Here is a 14,220-nt window from a genome sequence, read left to right as displayed (position 1 = left end):
AATAAATCCTCTCTGTGCTCTGCAACATTACATACACAAAATGCAAGCGCGTGCATTTTTTTATTGGCCCCATATACAGAATACATGTGAGGATGCTTGCCTTCCCAGTGTATTTCTCAAGCTCTTGAGAGCATATGCTATTTCCATGGGAACGCAAATAAGTTCATACTTTACATTTGTGTGTGACAAAAGGGGAAAAAAACTATTTTGTGTAAAATGCCAGCAGAGAGTGTTTCTGCCCGGTCTAGGCGAACGTGATAACCACTACACTACAGAAACAGCTGCTTACTCACCTTTGTAGGGACTGGGAGAACAGGTGCAAAGGGCAGTGCAAGTGGACCTGCTTAAAGACTAATCAAATGCCTTGCGCCTGAAGCTCACACAATCCAGCCTAAAACATACGTCCTATCAAGCATGCGCACATATACAAGTATGCCAGCTGAGGGCCTATGCAGCGTACAGAGGGAAGGACATATTTCCACTTTGAGATCGGACGGCCAAAACTCACAAGCAAATCAAGGAATGTTACTGAGAGCTAACAGAGAACACAAAGTGCTTGTCGCAAGGACATGGCACGCAAAGAGGTTCAGGAAGTGAATTGTTCATCGACTACTGCTTACCGAGAAAACCAGAGAGTCTGTCCAATGAAAATAACATTGAAAAAACAAAAAATAGGAGCTCAAGTTAACCACCTTGATTGGGACCTCTCGCACCCAAAGCGAGAATCATACCCCTAGACCAACGAGCCACGGTCCTTTGAGCATTTGACGGAATTGTCCTCAGCGTTTGCACCCCCCTTAGGATTCGAGGCCAAGAATGCCTATTCCTGAAGTTTGTTCCTGCCGCTGAAAGCCTTGTCGGTGTATGAGCCAAATGAATGCCCCAGTCGGCACGCTCTGACTGTCTTCACAGGTCTCCTCCTCATCCCGAAGGTTGGTGGCCCATTGACATCAGGGTGGAAGGTGCTTGCGATACACTGTTCCTTCCTTCCTTCCTTCCTTCCTTCCTTTATTCCTCTTATGCTGTTTATGTAATAAGAGGGGACGATACACAGAAGAGAGAAAGTGGCCCAACACACTAGACTAGCAGTCTTCTGATCAATCTGCAGCTGGCAAGGTGGGGGAGAGCCTTTATTTTGCACCTGCTGGGATCTGCATTGGCAGAAGCTCTGAGGGCTGGGCCTTTCCTTTTGCCTGTAAAAACAAAAAGCAGCCCTCCTCCCTCCAGCCCTGAGAGCATGGGCGTGACACTGGAAAAAGCAGCATCTCCCCTTTGGTAAAGATGACCATTGCACAGCTGCTCACTCAGAGCTCGATCGTGCTCGATCAGGCGAGATATATTTAGGTCACCAGCAAAGTCTGTTCTCTTTTCTTGCGTAGGGTGAGCATTCACAGAGCCCAGCTTCGTTGACAAGAGTGCAAAAGGTGTATACTAAAAGCTTTCTGCTTTACTTGAGCGCCATGGCCGTTATTATATTTTGGCTGCTCCAAGCAATCTCTGTCCAGCCGATGCAAATTTCCAGCTCAAATTTTCCCAGCACTCAAAAAGTCCCTCCTCCCGCCAGCTCTGCTTTCAGGAAGTTCAGCAGAAGCAGTCCAACTTCTGTTCCCACTTCAGAGGAAAAGCTTTCTCGGGCCAGAGAAAGCCAGGGAATCACTGTACCGGCAAGTGCATTTCTTACAACTGGTAATCCCTCAGAACACAGAAATGAAGAAGCTGTATATGAAAATGTATTATTTCTTTGGTACACTAACCTATGTAACTAATATGGACCATTTCAGAGGACGGAGCGGACCCAACTGTGATCCCAGAGACCCAAATACCCAGCAGTAGGGAAAATAAATCCTCTCTGTGCTCTGCAACATTACATACACAAAATGCAAGCGCGTGCATTTTTTTATTGGCCCCATATACAGAATACATGTGAGGATGCTTGCCTTCCCAGTGTATTTCTCAAGCTCTTGAGAGCATATGCTATTTCCATGGGAACGCAAATAAGTTCATACTTTACATTTGTGTGTGACAAAAGGGGAAAAAAACTATTTTGTGTAAAATGCCAGCAGAGAGTGTTTCTGCCCGGTCTCGAACCGGGGACCTTTCGCGTGTGAGGCGAACGTGATAACCACTACACTACAGAAACAGCTGCTTGCTCACCTTTGTAGGGACTGGGAGAACAGGTGCAAAGGGCAGTGCAAGTGGACCTGCTTAAAGACTAATCAAATGCCTTGCGCCTGAAGCTCACACAATCCAGCCTAAAACATACGTCCTATCAAGCATGCGCACATATACAAGTATGCCAGCTGAGGGCCTATGCAGCGTACAGAGGGAAGGACATATTTCCACTTTGAGATCGGACGGCCAAAACTCACAAGCAAATCAAGGAATGTTACTGAGAGCTAACAGAGAACACAAAGTGCTTGTCGCAAGGACATGGCACGCAAAGAGGTTCAGGAAGTGAATTGTTCATCGACTACTGCTTACCGAGAAAACCAGAGAGTCTGTCCAATGAAAATAACATTGAAAAAACAAAAAAATGGAGCTCAAGTTAACCACCTTGATTGGGCTCGTCCGGGATTTGAACCCGGGACCTCTCGCACCCAAAGCGAGAATCATACCCCTTGACCAACGAGCCACGGTCCTTTGAGCATTTGACGGAATTGTCCTCAGCGTTTGCACCCCCCTTAGGATTCGAGGCCAAGAATGCCTATTCCTGAAGTTTGTTCCTGCCGCTGAAAGCCTTGTCGGTGTATGAGCCAAATGAATGCCCCAGTCGGCACGCTCTGACTGTCTTCACAGGTCTCCTCCTCATCCCGAAGGTTGGTGGCCCATTGACATCAGGGTGGAAGGTGCTTGCGATACACTGTTCCTTCCTTCCTTCCTTCCTTCCTTTATTCCTCTTATGCTGTTTATGTAATAAGAGGGGACGATACACAGAAGAGAGAAAGTGGCCCAACACACTAGACTAGCAGTCTTCTGATCAATCTGCAGCTGGCAAGGTGGGGGAGAGCCTTTATTTTGCACCTGCTGGGATCTGCATTGGCAGAAGCTCTGAGGGCTGGGCCTTTCCTTTTGCCTGTAAAAACAAAAAGCAGCCCTCCTCCCTCCAGCCCTGAGAGCATGGGCGTGACACTGGAAAAAGCAGCATCTCCCCTTTGGTAAAGATGACCATTGCACAGCTGCTCACTCAGAGCTCGATCGTGCTCGATCAGGCGAGATATATTTAGGTCACCAGCAAAGTCTGTTCTCTTTTCTTGCGTAGGGTGAGCATTCACAGAGCCCAGCTTCGTTGACAAGAGTGCAAAAGGTGTATACTAAAAGCTTTCTGCTTTACTTGAGCGCCATGGCCGTTATTATATTTTGGCTGCTCCAAGCAATCTCTGTCCAGCCGATGCAAATTTCCAGCTCAAATTTTCCCAGCACTCAAAAAGTCCCTCCTCCCGCCAGCTCTGCTTTCAGGAAGTTCAGCAGAAGCAGTCCAACTTCTGTTCCCACTTCAGAGGAAAAGCTTTCTCGGGCCAGAGAAAGCCAGGGAATCACTGTACCGGCAAGTGCATTTCTTACAACTGGTAATCCCTCAGAACACAGAAATGAAGAAGCTGTATATGAAAATGTATTATTTCTTTGGTACACTAACCTATGTAACTAATATGGACCATTTCAGAGGACGGAGCGGACCCAACTGTGATCCCAGAGACTCAAATACCCAGCAGTAGGGAAAATAAATCCTCTCTGTGCTCTGCAACATTACATACACAAAATGCAAGCGCGTGCATTTTTTTATTGGCCCCATATACAGAATACATGTGAGGATGCTTGCCTTCCCAGTGTATTTCTCAAGCTCTTGAGAGCATATGCTATTTCCATGGGAACGCAAATAAGTTCATACTTTACATTTGTGTGTGACAAAAGGGGAAAAAAACTATTTTGTGTAAAATGCCAGCAGAGAGTGTTTCTGCCCGGTCTCGAACCGGGGACCTTTCGCGTGTGAGGCGAACGTGATAACCACTACACTACAGAAACAGCTGCTTACTCACCTTTGTAGGGACTGGGAGAACAGGTGCAAAGGGCAGTGCAAGTGGACCTGCTTAAAGACTAATCAAATGCCTTGCGCCTGAAGCTCACACAATCCAGCCTAAAACATACGTCCTATCAAGCATGCGCACATATACAAGTATGCCAGCTGAGGGCCTATGCAGCGTACAGAGGGAAGGACATATTTCCACTTTGAGATCGGACGGCCAAAACTCACAAGCAAATCAAGGAATGTTACTGAGAGCTAACAGAGAACACAAAGTGCTTGTCGCAAGGACATGGCACGCAAAGAGGTTCAGGAAGTGAATTGTTCATCGACTACTGCTTACCGAGAAAACCAGAGAGTCTGTCCAATGAAAATAACATTGAAAAAACAAAAAATAGGAGCTCAAGTTAACCACCTTGATTGGGACCTCTCGCACCCAAAGCGAGAATCATACCCCTAGACCAACGAGCCACGGTCCTTTGAGCATTTGACGGAATTGTCCTCAGCGTTTGCACCCCCCTTAGGATTCGAGGCCAAGAATGCCTATTCCTGAAGTTTGTTCCTGCCGCTGAAAGCCTTGTCGGTGTATGAGCCAAATGAATGCCCCAGTCGGCACGCTCTGACTGTCTTCACAGGTCTCCTCCTCATCCCGAAGGTTGGTGGCCCATTGACATCAGGGTGGAAGGTGCTTGCGATACACTGTTCCTTCCTTCCTTCCTTCCTTCCTTTATTCCTCTTATGCTGTTTATGTAATAAGAGGGGACGATACACAGAAGAGAGAAAGTGGCCCAACACACTAGACTAGCAGTCTTCTGATCAATCTGCAGCTGGCAAGGTGGGGGAGAGCCTTTATTTTGCACCTGCTGGGATCTGCATTGGCAGAAGCTCTGAGGGCTGGGCCTTTCCTTTTGCCTGTAAAAACAAAAAGCAGCCCTCCTCCCTCCAGCCCTGAGAGCATGGGCGTGACACTGGAAAAAGCAGCATCTCCCCTTTGGTAAAGATGACCATTGCACAGCTGCTCACTCAGAGCTCGATCGTGCTCGATCAGGCGAGATATATTTAGGTCACCAGCAAAGTCTGTTCTCTTTTCTTGCGTAGGGTGAGCATTCACAGAGCCCAGCTTCGTTGACAAGAGTGCAAAAGGTGTATACTAAAAGCTTTCTGCTTTACTTGAGCGCCATGGCCGTTATTATATTTTGGCTGCTCCAAGCAATCTCTGTCCAGCCGATGCAAATTTCCAGCTCAAATTTTCCCAGCACTCAAAAAGTCCCTCCTCCCGCCAGCTCTGCTTTCAGGAAGTTCAGCAGAAGCAGTCCAACTTCTGTTCCCACTTCAGAGGAAAAGCTTTCTCGGGCCAGAGAAAGCCAGGGAATCACTGTACCGGCAAGTGCATTTCTTACAACTGGTAATCCCTCAGAACACAGAAATGAAGAAGCTGTATATGAAAATGTATTATTTCTTTGGTACACTAACCTATGTAACTAATATGGACCATTTCAGAGGACGGAGCGGACCCAACTGTGATCCCAGAGACCCAAATACCCAGCAGTAGGGAAAATAAATCCTCTCTGTGCTCTGCAACATTACATACACAAAATGCAAGCGCGTGCATTTTTTTATTGGCCCCATATACAGAATACATGTGAGGATGCTTGCCTTCCCAGTGTATTTCTCAAGCTCTTGAGAGCATATGCTATTTCCATGGGAACGCAAATAAGTTCATACTTTACATTTGTGTGTGACAAAAGGGGAAAAAAACTATTTTGTGTAAAATGCCAGCAGAGAGTGTTTCTGCCCGGTCTCGAACCGGGGACCTTTCGCGTGTGAGGCGAACGTGATAACCACTACACTACAGAAACAGCTGCTTGCTCACCTTTGTAGGGACTGGGAGAACAGGTGCAAAGGGCAGTGCAAGTGGACCTGCTTAAAGACTAATCAAATGCCTTGCACCTGAAGCTCACACAATCCAGCCTAAAACATACGTCCTATCAAGCATGCGCACATATACAAGTATGCCAGCTGAGGGCCTATGCAGCGTACAGAGGGAAGGACATATTTCCACTTTGAGATCGGACGGCCAAAACTCACAAGCAAATCAAGGAATGTTACTGAGAGCTAACAGAGAACACAAAGTGCTTGTCGCAAGGACATGGCACGCAAAGAGGTTCAGGAAGTGAATTGTTCATCGACTACTGCTTACCGAGAAAACCAGAGAGTCTGTCCAATGAAAATAACATTGAAAAAACAAAAAATAGGAGCTCAAGTTAACCACCTTGATTGGGACCTCTCGCACCCAAAGCGAGAATCATACCCCTAGACCAACGAGCCACGGTCCTTTGAGCATTTGACGGAATTGTCCTCAGCGTTTGCACCCCCCTTAGGATTCGAGGCCAAGAATGCCTATTCCTGAAGTTTGTTCCTGCCGCTGAAAGCCTTGTCGGTGTATGAGCCAAATGAATGCCCCAGTCGGCACGCTCTGACTGTCTTCACAGGTCTCCTCCTCATCCCGAAGGTTGGTGGCCCATTGACATCAGGGTGGAAGGTGCTTGCGATACACTGTTCCTTCCTTCCTTCCTTCCTTCCTTTATTCCTCTTATGCTGTTTATGTAATAAGAGGGGACGATACACAGAAGAGAGAAAGTGGCCCAACACACTAGACTAGCAGTCTTCTGATCAATCTGCAGCTGGCAAGGTGGGGGAGAGCCTTTATTTTGCACCTGCTGGGATCTGCATTGGCAGAAGCTCTGAGGGCTGGGCCTTTCCTTTTGCCTGTAAAAACAAAAAGCAGCCCTCCTCCCTCCAGCCCTGAGAGCATGGGCGTGACACTGGAAAAAGCAGCATCTCCCCTTTGGTAAAGATGACCATTGCACAGCTGCTCACTCAGAGCTCGATCGTGCTCGATCAGGCGAGATATATTTAGGTCACCAGCAAAGTCTGTTCTCTTTTCTTGCGTAGGGTGAGCATTCACAGAGCCCAGCTTCGTTGACAAGAGTGCAAAAGGTGTATACTAAAAGCTTTCTGCTTTACTTGAGCGCCATGGCCGTTATTATATTTTGGCTGCTCCAAGCAATCTCTGTCCAGCCGATGCAAATTTCCAGCTCAAATTTTCCCAGCACTCAAAAAGTCCCTCCTCCCGCCAGCTCTGCTTTCAGGAAGTTCAGCAGAAGCAGTCCAACTTCTGTTCCCACTTCAGAGGAAAAGCTTTCTCGGGCCAGAGAAAGCCAGGGAATCACTGTACCGGCAAGTGCATTTCTTACAACTGGTAATCCCTCAGAACACAGAAATGAAGAAGCTGTATATGAAAATGTATTATTTCTTTGGTACACTAACCTATGTAACTAATATGGACCATTTCAGAGGACGGAGCGGACCCAACTGTGATCCCAGAGACCCAAATACCCAGCAGTAGGGAAAATAAATCCTCTCTGTGCTCTGCAACATTACATACACAAAATGCAAGCGCGTGCATTTTTTTATTGGCCCCATATACAGAATACATGTGAGGATGCTTGCCTTCCCAGTGTATTTCTCAAGCTCTTGAGAGCATATGCTATTTCCATGAGAACGCAAATAAGTTCATACTTTACATTTGTGTGTGACAAAAGGGGAAAAAAACTATTTTGTGTAAAATGCCAGCAGAGAGTGTTTCTGCCCGGTCTCGAACCGGGGACCTTTCGCGTGTGAGGCGAACGTGATAACCACTACACTACAGAAACAGCTGCTTGCTCACCTTTGTAGGGACTGGGAGAACAGGTGCAAAGGGCAGTGCAAGTGGACCTGCTTAAAGACTAATCAAATGCCTTGCGCCTGAAGCTCACACAATCCAGCCTAAAACATACGTCCTATCAAGCATGCGCACATATACAAGTATGCCAGCTGAGGGCCTATGCAGCGTACAGAGGGAAGGACATATTTCCACTTTGAGATCGGACGGCCAAAACTCACAAGCAAATCAAGGAATGTTACTGAGAGCTAACAGAGAACACAAAGTGCTTGTCGCAAGGACATGGCACGCAAAGAGGTTCAGGAAGTGAATTGTTCATCGACTACTGCTTACCGAGAAAACCAGAGAGTCTGTCCAATGAAAATAACATTGAAAAAACAAAAAAAAGGAGCTCAAGTTAACCACCTTGATTGGGCTCGTCCGGGATTTGAACCCAGGACCTCTCGCACCCAAAGCGAGAATCATACCCCTAGACCAACGAGCCACGGTCCTTTGAGCATTTGACGGAATTGTCCTCAGCGTTTGCACCCCCCTTAGGATTCGAGGCCAAGAATGCCTATTCCTGAAGTTTGTTCCTGCCGCTGAAAGCCTTGTCGGTGTATGAGCCAAATGAATGCCCCAGTCGGCACGCTCTGACTGTCTTCACAGGTCTCCTCCTCATCCCGAAGGTTGGTGGCCCATTGACATCAGGGTGGAAGGTGCTTGCGATACACTGTTCCTTCCTTCCTTCCTTCCTTCCTTTATTCCTCTTATGCTGTTTATGTAATAAGAGGGGACGATACACAGAAGAGAGAAAGTGGCCCAACACACTAGACTAGCAGTCTTCTGATCAATCTGCAGCTGGCAAGGTGGGGGAGAGCCTTTATTTTGCACCTGCTGGGATCTGCATTGGCAGAAGCTCTGAGGGCTGGGCCTTTCCTTTTGCCTGTAAAAACAAAAAGCAGCCCTCCTCCCTCCAGCCCTGAGAGCATGGGCGTGACACTGGAAAAAGCAGCATCTCCCCTTTGGTAAAGATGACCATTGCACAGCTGCTCACTCAGAGCTCGATCGTGCTCGATCAGGCGAGATATATTTAGGTCACCAGCAAAGTCTGTTCTCTTTTCTTGCGTAGGGTGAGCATTCACAGAGCCCAGCTTCGTTGACAAGAGTGCAAAAGGTGTATACTAAAAGCTTTCTGCTTTACTTGAGCGCCATGGCCGTTATTATATTTTGGCTGCTCCAAGCAATCTCTGTCCAGCCGATGCAAATTTCCAGCTCAAATTTTCCCAGCACTCAAAAAGTCCCTCCTCCCGCCAGCTCTGCTTTCAGGAAGTTCAGCAGAAGCAGTCCAACTTCTGTTCCCACTTCAGAGGAAAAGCTTTCTCGGGCCAGAGAAAGCCAGGGAATCACTGTACCGGCAAGTGCATTTCTTACAACTGGTAATCCCTCAGAACACAGAAATGAAGAAGCTGTATATGAAAATGTATTATTTCTTTGGTACACTAACCTATGTAACTAATATGGACCATTTCAGAGGACGGAGCGGACCCAACTGTGATCCCAGAGACCCAAATACCCAGCAGTAGGGAAAATAAATCCTCTCTGTGCTCTGCAACATTACATACACAAAATGCAAGCGCGTGCATTTTTTTATTGGCCCCATATACAGAATACATGTGAGGATGCTTGCCTTCCCAGTGTATTTCTCAAGCTCTTGAGAGCATATGCTATTTCCATGGGAACGCAAATAAGTTCATACTTTACATTTGTGTGTGACAAAAGGGGAAAAAAACTATTTTGTGTAAAATGCCAGCAGAGAGTGTTTCTGCCCGGTCTCGAACCGGGGACCTTTCGCGTGTGAGGCGAACGTGATAACCACTACACTACAGAAACAGCTGCTTGCTCACCTTTGTAGGGACTGGGAGAACAGGTGCAAAGGGCAGTGCAAGTGGACCTGCTTAAAGACTAATCAAATGCCTTGCGCCTGAAGCTCACACAATCCAGCCTAAAACATACGTCCTATCAAGCATGCGCACATATACAAGTATGCCAGCTGAGGGCCTATGCAGCGTACAGAGGGAAGGACATATTTCCACTTTGAGATCGGACGGCCAAAACTCACAAGCAAATCAAGGAATGTTACTGAGAGCTAACAGAGAACACAAAGTGCTTGTCGCAAGGACATGGCACGCAAAGAGGTTCAGGAAGTGAATTGTTCATCGACTACTGCTTACCGAGAAAACCAGAGAGTCTGTCCAATGAAAATAACATTGAAAAAACAAAAAAAGGAGCTCAAGTTAACCACCTTGATTGGGCTCGTCCGGGATTTGAACCCGGGACCTCTCGCACCCAAAGCGAGAATCATACCCCTAGACCAACGAGCCACGGTCCTTTGAGCATTTGACGGAATTGTCCTCAGCGTTTGCACCCCCCTTAGGATTCGAGGCCAAGAATGCCTATTCCTGAAGTTTGTTCCTGCCGCTGAAAGCCTTGTCGGTGTATGAGCCAAATGAATGCCCCAGTCGGCACGCTCTGACTGTCTTCACAGGTCTCCTCCTCATCCCGAAGGTTGGTGGCCCATTGACATCAGGGTGGAAGGTGCTTGCGATACACTGTTCCTTCCTTCCTTCCTTCCTTCCTTTATTCCTCTTATGCTGTTTATGTAATAAGAGGGGACGATACACAGAAGAGAGAAAGTGGCCCAACACACTAGACTAGCAGTCTTCTGATCAATCTGCAGCTGGCAAGGTGGGGGAGAGCCTTTATTTTGCACCTGCTGGGATCTGCATTGGCAGAAGCTCTGAGGGCTGGGCCTTTCCTTTTGCCTGTAAAAACAAAAAGCAGCCCTCCTCCCTCCAGCCCTGAGAGCATGGGCGTGACACTGGAAAAAGCAGCATCTCCCCTTTGGTAAAGATGACCATTGCACAGCTGCTCACTCAGAGCTCAATCGTGCTCGATCAGGCGAGATATATTTAGGTCACCAGCAAAGTCTGTTCTCTTTTCTTGCGTAGGGTGAGCATTCACAGAGCCCAGCTTCGTTGACAAGAGTGCAAAAGGTGTATACTAAAAGCTTTCTGCTTTACTTGAGCGCCATGGCCGTTATTATATTTTGGCTGCTCCAAGCAATCTCTGTCCAGCCGATGCAAATTTCCAGCTCAAATTTTCCCAGCACTCAAAAAGTCCCTCCTCCCGCCAGCTCTGCTTTCAGGAAGTTCAGCAGAAGCAGTCCAACTTCTGTTCCCACTTCAGAGGAAAAGCTTTCTCGGGCCAGAGAAAGCCAGGGAATCACTGTACCGGCAAGTGCATTTCTTACAACTGGTAATCCCTCAGAACACAGAAATGAAGAAGCTGTATATGAAAATGTATTATTTCTTTGGTACACTAACCTATGTAACTAATATGGACCATTTCAGAGGACGGAGCGGACCCAACTGTGATCCCAGAGACTCAAATACCCAGCAGTAGGGAAAATAAATCCTCTCTGTGCTCTGCAACATTACATACACAAAATGCAAGCGCGTGCATTTTTTTATTGGCCCCATATACAGAATACATGTGAGGATGCTTGCCTTCCCAGTGTATTTCTCAAGCTCTTGAGAGCATATGCTATTTCCATGGGAACGCAAATAAGTTCATACTTTACATTTGTGTGTGACAAAAGGGGAAAAAAACTATTTTGTGTAAAATGCCAGCAGAGAGTGTTTCTGCCCGGTCTAGGCGAACGTGATAACCACTACACTACAGAAACAGCTGCTTACTCACCTTTGTAGGGACTGGGAGAACAGGTGCAAAGGGCAGTGCAAGTGGACCTGCTTAAAGACTAATCAAATGCCTTGCGCCTGAAGCTCACACAATCCAGCCTAAAACATACGTCCTATCAAGCATGCGCACATATACAAGTATGCCAGCTGAGGGCCTATGCAGCGTACAGAGGGAAGGACATATTTCCACTTTGAGATCGGACGGCCAAAACTCACAAGCAAATCAAGGAATGTTACTGAGAGCTAACAGAGAACACAAAGTGCTTGTCGCAAGGACATGGCACGCAAAGAGGTTCAGGAAGTGAATTGTTCATCGACTACTGCTTACCGAGAAAACCAGAGAGTCTGTCCAATGAAAATAACATTGAAAAAACAAAAAATAGGAGCTCAAGTTAACCACCTTGATTGGGACCTCTCGCACCCAAAGCGAGAATCATACCCCTAGACCAACGAGCCACGGTCCTTTGAGCATTTGACGGAATTGTCCTCAGCGTTTGCACCCCCCTTAGGATTCGAGGCCAAGAATGCCTATTCCTGAAGTTTGTTCCTGCCGCTGAAAGCCTTGTCGGTGTATGAGCCAAATGAATGCCCCAGTCGGCACGCTCTGACTGTCTTCACAGGTCTCCTCCTCATCCCGAAGGTTGGTGGCCCATTGACATCAGGGTGGAAGGTGCTTGCGATACACTGTTCCTTCCTTCCTTCCTTCCTTCCTTCCTTTATTCCTCTTATGCTGTTTATGTAATAAGAGGGGACGATACACAGAAGAGAGAAAGTGGCCCAACACACTAGACTAGCAGTCTTCTGATCAATCTGCAGCTGGCAAGGTGGGGGAGAGCCTTTATTTTGCACCTGCTGGGATCTGCATTGGCAGAAGCTCTGAGGGCTGGGCCTTTCCTTTTGCCTGTAAAAACAAAAAGCAGCCCTCCTCCCTCCAGCCCTGAGAGCATGGGCGTGACACTGGAAAAAGCAGCATCTCCCCTTTGGTAAAGATGACCATTGCACAGCTGCTCACTCAGAGCTCGATCGTGCTCGATCAGGCGAGATATATTTAGGTCACCAGCAAAGTCTGTTCTCTTTTCTTGCGTAGGGTGAGCATTCACAGAGCCCAGCTTCGTTGACAAGAGTGCAAAAGGTGTATACTAAAAGCTTTCTGCTTTACTTGAGCGCCATGGCCGTTATTATATTTTGGCTGCTCCAAGCAATCTCTGTCCAGCCGATGCAAATTTCCAGCTCAAATTTTCCCAGCACTCAAAAAGTCCCTCCTCCCGCCAGCTCTGCTTTCAGGAAGTTCAGCAGAAGCAGTCCAACTTCTGTTCCCACTTCAGAGGAAAAGCTTTCTCGGGCCAGAGAAAGCCAGGGAATCACTGTACCGGCAAGTGCATTTCTTACAACTGGTAATCCCTCAGAACACAGAAATGAAGAAGCTGTATATGAAAATGTATTATTTCTTTGGTACACTAACCTATGTAACTAATATGGACCATTTCAGAGGACGGAGCGGACCCAACTGTGATCCCAGAGACCCAAATACCCAGCAGTAGGGAAAATAAATCCTCTCTGTGCTCTGCAACATTACATACACAAAATGCAAGCGCGTGCATTTTTTTATTGGCCCCATATACAGAATACATGTGAGGATGCTTGCCTTCCCAGTGTATTTCTCAAGCTCTTGAGAGCATATGCTATTTCCATGGGAACGCAAATAAGTTCATACTTTACATTTGTGTGTGACAAAAGGGGAAAAAAACTATTTTGTGTAAAATGCCAGCAGAGAGTGTTTCTGCCCGGTCTCGAACCGGGGACCTTTCGCGTGTGAGGCGAACGTGATAACCACTACACTACAGAAACAGCTGCTTGCTCACCTTTGTAGGGACTGGGAGAACAGGTGCAAAGGGCAGTGCAAGTGGACCTGCTTAAAGACTAATCAAATGCCTTGCGCCTGAAGCTCACACAATCCAGCCTAAAACATACGTCCTATCAAGCATGCGCACATATACAAGTATGCCAGCTGAGGGCCTATGCAGCGTACAGAGGGAAGGACATATTTCCACTTTGAGATCGGACGGCCAAAACTCACAAGCAAATCAAGGAATGTTACTGAGAGCTAACAGAGAACACAAAGTGCTTGTCGCAAGGACATGGCACGCAAAGAGGTTCAGGAAGTGAATTGTTCATCGACTACTGCTTACCGAGAAAACCAGAGAGTCTGTCCAATGAAAATAACATTGAAAAAACAAAAAAATGGAGCTCAAGTTAACCACCTTGATTGGGCTCGTCCGGGATTTGAACCCGGGACCTCTCGCACCCAAAGCGAGAATCATACCCCTTGACCAACGAGCCACGGTCCTTTGAGCATTTGACGGAATTGTCCTCAGCGTTTGCACCCCCCTTAGGATTCGAGGCCAAGAATGCCTATTCCTGAAGTTTGTTCCTGCCGCTGAAAGCCTTGTCGGTGTATGAGCCAAATGAATGCCCCAGTCGGCACGCTCTGACTGTCTTCACAGGTCTCCTCCTCATCCCGAAGGTTGGTGGCCCATTGACATCAGGGTGGAAGGTGCTTGCGATACACTGTTCCTTCCTTCCTTCCTTCCTTCCTTTATTCCTCTTATGCTGTTTATGTAATAAGAGGGGACGATACACAGAAGAGAGAAAGTGGCCCAACACACTAGACTAGCAGTCTTCTGATCAATCTGCAGCTGGCAAGGTGGGGGAGAGCCTTTATTTTGCACCTGCTGGGA

At 47.3% G+C, this 14,220-nt stretch overlaps 10 non-coding genes across 10 annotated transcripts; all 10 read right to left on the bottom strand.

Annotated features, from left to right (window-relative positions):
• Positions 1-2,067: 2,067 nt before the first annotated feature.
• TRNAV-CAC (transfer RNA valine (anticodon CAC)) lies at positions 2,068-2,140 on the bottom strand. The gene has a single exon. It is a non-coding gene; the product is annotated as a tRNA-Val (tRNA).
• A 420-nt stretch (positions 2,141-2,560) lies between these two features.
• TRNAP-UGG (transfer RNA proline (anticodon UGG)) lies at positions 2,561-2,632 on the bottom strand. Its single transcript has one exon. It is a non-coding gene; the product is annotated as a tRNA-Pro (tRNA).
• A 1,315-nt stretch (positions 2,633-3,947) lies between these two features.
• Positions 3,948-4,020, bottom strand: TRNAV-CAC (transfer RNA valine (anticodon CAC)). The gene has a single exon. It is a non-coding gene; the product is annotated as a tRNA-Val (tRNA).
• Positions 4,021-5,804: 1,784 nt separating this feature from the next.
• On the bottom strand, positions 5,805-5,877 carry TRNAV-CAC (transfer RNA valine (anticodon CAC)). The gene has a single exon. It is a non-coding gene; the product is annotated as a tRNA-Val (tRNA).
• A 1,784-nt stretch (positions 5,878-7,661) lies between these two features.
• TRNAV-CAC (transfer RNA valine (anticodon CAC)) lies at positions 7,662-7,734 on the bottom strand. The gene has a single exon. It is a non-coding gene; the product is annotated as a tRNA-Val (tRNA).
• A 420-nt stretch (positions 7,735-8,154) lies between these two features.
• Positions 8,155-8,226, bottom strand: TRNAP-UGG (transfer RNA proline (anticodon UGG)). Its single transcript has one exon. It is a non-coding gene; the product is annotated as a tRNA-Pro (tRNA).
• Positions 8,227-9,541: 1,315 nt separating this feature from the next.
• On the bottom strand, positions 9,542-9,614 carry TRNAV-CAC (transfer RNA valine (anticodon CAC)). The gene has a single exon. It is a non-coding gene; the product is annotated as a tRNA-Val (tRNA).
• A 419-nt stretch (positions 9,615-10,033) lies between these two features.
• TRNAP-UGG (transfer RNA proline (anticodon UGG)) lies at positions 10,034-10,105 on the bottom strand. The gene has a single exon. It is a non-coding gene; the product is annotated as a tRNA-Pro (tRNA).
• A 3,152-nt stretch (positions 10,106-13,257) lies between these two features.
• TRNAV-CAC (transfer RNA valine (anticodon CAC)) lies at positions 13,258-13,330 on the bottom strand. Its single transcript has one exon. It is a non-coding gene; the product is annotated as a tRNA-Val (tRNA).
• Positions 13,331-13,750: 420 nt separating this feature from the next.
• TRNAP-UGG (transfer RNA proline (anticodon UGG)) lies at positions 13,751-13,822 on the bottom strand. Its single transcript has one exon. It is a non-coding gene; the product is annotated as a tRNA-Pro (tRNA).
• Between the last annotated feature and the right edge of the window lie 398 nt (positions 13,823-14,220).

The sequence above is a fragment of the Ambystoma mexicanum genome, chromosome 2q (genome assembly GCF_040938575.1).
Source record: "Ambystoma mexicanum isolate Mex_15411 chromosome 2q, UKY_AmexF1_1, whole genome shotgun sequence".
Taxonomy (NCBI): Eukaryota; Metazoa; Chordata; class Amphibia; order Caudata; family Ambystomatidae; genus Ambystoma; species Ambystoma mexicanum.
This window is presented reverse-complemented; position numbering and strand designations above follow the sequence as displayed.